Source organism: Chamaea fasciata, unplaced genomic scaffold (assembly GCF_029207755.1).
Source record: "Chamaea fasciata isolate MVZ Bird 193981 ecotype frontalis unplaced genomic scaffold, bChaFas1.0.hap1 SCAF_9, whole genome shotgun sequence".
NCBI lineage: Eukaryota > Metazoa > Chordata > Aves > Passeriformes > Sylviidae > Chamaea > Chamaea fasciata.
Genome location: NW_027094094.1, coordinates 28,247,050 through 28,252,007, shown reverse-complemented (window position 1 = coordinate 28,252,007; position 4,958 = coordinate 28,247,050). Strand labels below are relative to the sequence as shown.

General features: G+C 44.7%; 1 long non-coding RNA gene across 2 annotated transcripts; it reads left to right on the top strand.

Moving 5' to 3' along the window:
* Nucleotides 1-572: 572 nt before the first annotated feature.
* LOC136294141 (uncharacterized) lies at nt 573-3,773 on the top strand. 2 transcript variants are annotated; one of them, XR_010722322.1, is made up of 4 exons: nt 573-781; nt 1,767-1,890; nt 1,989-3,246; nt 3,335-3,773. It is a non-coding gene; the product is annotated as an uncharacterized lncRNA (long non-coding RNA). The 2 variants fall into 2 exon arrangements; XR_010722323.1 differs by having other exon boundaries at nt 573-819.
* Nucleotides 3,774-4,958: the final 1,185 nt, after the last annotated feature.

The following is a 4,958-nucleotide window of genomic DNA, read 5'->3' as shown; positions in this document are numbered from 1 at the left end:
ATGTGTTTTCCCAGCCCTCAGCCAGTGCTCCCCATTTTCCCTAGTTTTGATTTGTTCCTGCAAACTAAATTGACTAAATTATTCTCAGAGACCCAGGCTTGCTGATTAGCTTCAAATTGTGAAAAGCTGCCAACTGAATAAAAGCCTTAACAGCATTTTGGGCCATTCCCCTGAATTTAAATCTTAACTGTGGATTAGCTGTCTTAGAGGATTAGGACTGTGATACACCAAACTTGCCACCTTTAGATTCCTTCCTTAAATGTTATGAACTGAGCCTGGGTCACTAATAATGTGTTCTGCTGCATCAGGCCTGGGTCCCTGTGCTGGTCTATTACCTGTGCCAATCCTTTCACGGACAGCTGTTTGCAGTTTAAACCTATCTTTCTGATCAGTGAAATTGCTGCCTAATGCACAACATCTCTCAGTCTGTAGCATTTATGCTGCTGTGATGAGCAACGTCCTTAATTCCAAGTTAATGAATCGATGTTAATGAGCACTCACTGTCCACAGCTGCCCACGCTCCTACAGAAGGTGGAGGGAACAGTCACTTAACATCCCAGCAGCCACAGGAGGCACAAGGGAGTTCTGCTTGTCGACAGCTTTTTGTTGGAAGCTTGTCAAAGTATTCTTTTTCCTTGCCTTGAGCTGACTCTTCAGCATTTCTTTGTTGTGCCTTCCTTAAAGTACTTTCAGCTGGCATAGGCATTTGGACGTCTAACACACATCCAGCCATGGCCCCTGTGCTCTATGAGGTGCTTTGTGAGGCTGCTCTGTGCCCGAGGTTGGCTTTCTGACTCCTGCTGTAGTCTGATGATCCTGGTGAGGTGCTCTGCAGGGCAGCTCTGGGTTTGCTGGAGAGCTCTGTGCAGGAGCTTAAAGCTGCTTTCATGGCTTTGGTGATGGGACTCTGTGGGAGGTGCTGCCAAAAGAGATGAGAGATGTGTGCCCAGAGCTACGTCTGGGGGATTGGAGGCAGTGCCCCCAGAAAAGCTGGGCTTGTGGAGCTGCATGTTCAGGTGCAATGTGGCACAGTGTTGTGGGGAGAGACCCTCAGCATGTTTGAAACCATCTCCTACAGCCTAATGCCTTATACAGGAAAGCACTTTGGAGTTAGAAGTGCAGTATGTAAAACCAGAGAGCACTCTGTTGCTGGGTGGCATGAAACAGCTTTCACAAGCCTTGTCTCATGCTTTGCATTAAGGTTTAGTGCACACCTTAACCTGTGCTTGGTCTGATAGTGCTGACAGTGTTAGAGACACTTGGATCTCCTTGTTTCGGCAGTGACCACTTCCTGGAGTAAGGGGTCATTTGTTCTGCACAGAAACACCACCTTCTCCAACAAAAGAGTTCTGGATGCATGTTTATAAAAAGTTAATCTCCCTGGGTTTTATTCTGACATAGTTTTGGGTTTGTGCTTTTCTGTCCTAATATGCTGAACTGGGTTTGAAGAAAGGAAGTTTATGATCCAGTTGAATTGACTTCCAAAGAAAGAGATCTTCCCTATGGCAATTTACCAGGTGTAAAGAAAAAAAAAAAAAAAAAGAGAGAGAGAGAGACCTGTGAAATTTTTCTTCTCCTTACTGAGCTCTATTAACAAGTCTCTGAGTAATTCTACAGGTTTTGCCCCATTTTCTGTATACCCAGATCTTTGCAAATCAGCTTAGAGGAGCCTTCAGAGAGGCAAGGTTAAGAATTGCCTGGTAAGTCAAAGTGTGTAGTCAAAGGCTGTCTCAGTCTGTTCACTTTTTCTTCTCTTTTGGGGAAAGAGAATGGAGCTGAGCTCCAGCAGTGACAGAAACGAACACTTTTAAATGAGGGACCATTATGAACATCAGTGCTGAAAGGAAGATGGACAGTGAGACCTGACTACCTCTTATAGACCACAATTTTGTAAGTTATTCAGAATGTATTGATTGCCAAGGAGTAGTCTCTGAGCCAAGTGGATTTCTTTTTTTTTCTTATTTTCAGTTCTATATTTATTGTTGCAGGAATGAAGATTGTGAGAACAGCTAATAATCTTGTTGCTGCACCAGAGTGAAGCCAGAACGGGTCTTTATTACTCCGCTTTTCTGCTTGTTAAAGTGGCAGGGAGGCTGTTTGCAGCAGGCCATATCCATATCTGCCTGTTCTCTCACTTAATGTTTAGTGCAATTATTAATTGTGAAGTTGCAATGTTTTTGCAATGTAAGGTCGGTCGTGTATTGCTGTTGCTCTGCTGGTCAGACCTGAGGCTGTCTGAGCTGTCAAAAGGACCAGGCCTTGCCTGCGTGTGCAGTGGAAAAGAGATTCATTAGAGAGAAGATGATGCTGATGGGATGGCACTCACACCTTAAAGATGGAAGTGGCACGGAGGGTGTTTTCAGTCTGCCTCGCTGTCAGCTCAACTATGAAAAGACCACTTTGCAATGTAATGGCAAGGGAGAGTGTGCAAAGGACAGAGCCAACATCTTCCTGGAGCTGTTTAAAGAAAGGATGAAAGGCAAAGAGACAAATTACACCAAAGGAAATTCTCATCAGTTATTAGGAAAGAAAAATTGATCATGACGGTGGTGAAATATTGAAAGAGGTTATCCTGAGAGCAAGCCCAGCTGACTAACCTGACCTCAGAGCATCTTGCATTGAGGGGGAGGTTGAACTTGGAGGAGCTCAAGATTTCTCCTATATTTACTTTTCCTTTTTTTTTTGCTTCTAAATTTGAGAGTTCCTGTGCCTTTTGGAGAAGTAATGTGAAAGCCCAGTTGAAATACATCGAGCATCTTTAATGAAGCCTACTTGTGCCTTCTGAGCAATCCTGAGGGAACAGCCAGTGAGGAGAGCGAGGCCTGCTGCTGAGTCTGGTGTGAGCAGGCTCCAGCTGTTCATTCCGCAAGTATTCCAGTGATATTACAAATTTGGCTGGTATAAATCACAGGGCTCCTTTGAAATCCAGCAAATAACAAATCCCACCGTATTTTTAGCCCCTACCAGCAAGAGACAATAATCACCTGCCATAATTAAACACATCCCTGAGGCAGCTTCCCCAGCATTAAACACAACCCTGTGCTGCCTGTGCCTCATCCCCTGCACGCTGTGAATCCAGGAGAGGGGAGGTTTGGGGTTTTTTTTTGCAGATATGCAGCAAAATTTGTCAGGACCATCGTGGAAACCATGCAAAAAGAAAACTGTGGCACAGAAACCATCGCATACTTTCTGGATCTGCTAAAACTGCCCTGGGCTGGGTGTGCCAACCAGAGCAGGATGGTGTGGGTGAGCTGACGTTGCTGTCCCCCAGTACTGCCTTGAGGATTCCTGTTGGGAAATCAGTTTCATATGACTGTTTTCTTTGTCCCCACAGGGAAGGTAACATGGAAGTTGTCCCTCTGAACAAAGTTCCTCTGTAGCAGGGGAGAGTCCCACTCGTGGGGGTGGAAGGAGGTGTGCCGCCTCTGTGTCAGAAAGCAGTGGGACTTCAGGTAATACTACCAAATCTAACAGAAAGATGTGGAAACAAAGCAAGCAGGGGCGAGGGGAAAAGTGAAAATCAGTAATTCCAAACCAGAGCCTAAATCAAAGCGGGGAGGAAAAGGGTATGTTAGTTGTGGACAAGTTCTGGTCTGGAATTTATTTTTTTGGACATGTTGATATGAGTGGGGCAATGGCTCATAGGGCAGAAACCATAACTTTAATATGGTTTTCTATGTTGCTGATTTTGAATTCAAATCACAGAGCACTTAATCGTTGTCAGCTATAGAGGACTTTTGACTTCTAGGCCATTAACAAAATGATAAAATGTCCCAGACAGGAAATAAAACATCCTTTGGAACTTGTCAGGTTGGGTTAAACGGCTGAGGCTGGGTCTCCTGAAGGCTTCCTGCAGCTGTGAGGTACCTGGCACTGGATTCAGGGTCCTCAGCTTCTAAATCAGCCATGGAGCAGGGGAGCTGGAGCACTAGCCCTGTCACTGTGTGCCTGGCACAGCCCTGCACACCTCCGGTGGCACAGGGGGCTGACAGCAGGAGGAGAGCAGCCAAAAACTGTATTGCCTGGGCTGTCAGGCTTGTCTGCAAACTAACACAGACTGCCCGTAACAGCCTCTTCCTAAACACTGCACCTCCAATGTTTTCAACATGTTCATTCGCTTGTTTTGGCCTACAAAGCATGAAAAACAGTATTATCTTTCAGAGAGAAATGCTTCTGTCCTGTTTTCAGCTGGAGTAGAGTTAATTTCTTCTTGGTAGCTGATACAGCACTGTGTTTTGGAGAATTTGTGTTTCAGACTTTATCAACCTGTGATGTTTTACTTGCTGTGGGAGCTGGAATGAGAACCAAACATAAAACTTGACACGTTTTAACCACAGCTGCAGTTATCATCAGGCAATGGTAAATAAATAGTAGGGGGCAGCAGGGCTGGTGTGTAGTGTGGTGATTTTCACCCATTTTTCAGTTTCTCAGCATTCAGACACAACTCAGTGTTTTGGAAAGCTGCTCAGTATTGTTATTGGGTTTTTCCTCATCATTTTAATAATACCACCTTATCTTCAAGCATCCTGTCGTTGTCCTTCATTGTGCTGATAGTTTCAAACCATGTGAAGACCTCTCTGCTAGTATAAATGGTAGGTTTCAGTTCTGTGGAACTGCTCTGCCTGCTGGAAGAAATTAGGGTGGAAAAGGGCAAAATTGACTTTCCAAGCTACATTTTGCTGTGATGTTCTCAAATTTCTTCTGCGGCACTTGGAATCGGGACTCAGTAGCAAAGAAAAGGAGCAGAATGGTATGTGCACACGTGTGGGTGGGCCAAAATCTGAGGACACCTGGAGTTAAATATGATATTTACAGAGTGTGGTCAGGTTTTGCTTTTAGGTGTACCTGTTTTGCTGCCTGTTCTTTGCCTCAGAGAGCAATGGAAGACAGAATCCTTGCTACTCGAGGGAATGAATTTCTTTGTCTCAATTTTGTCATTTAACATAAAACCATGCAGC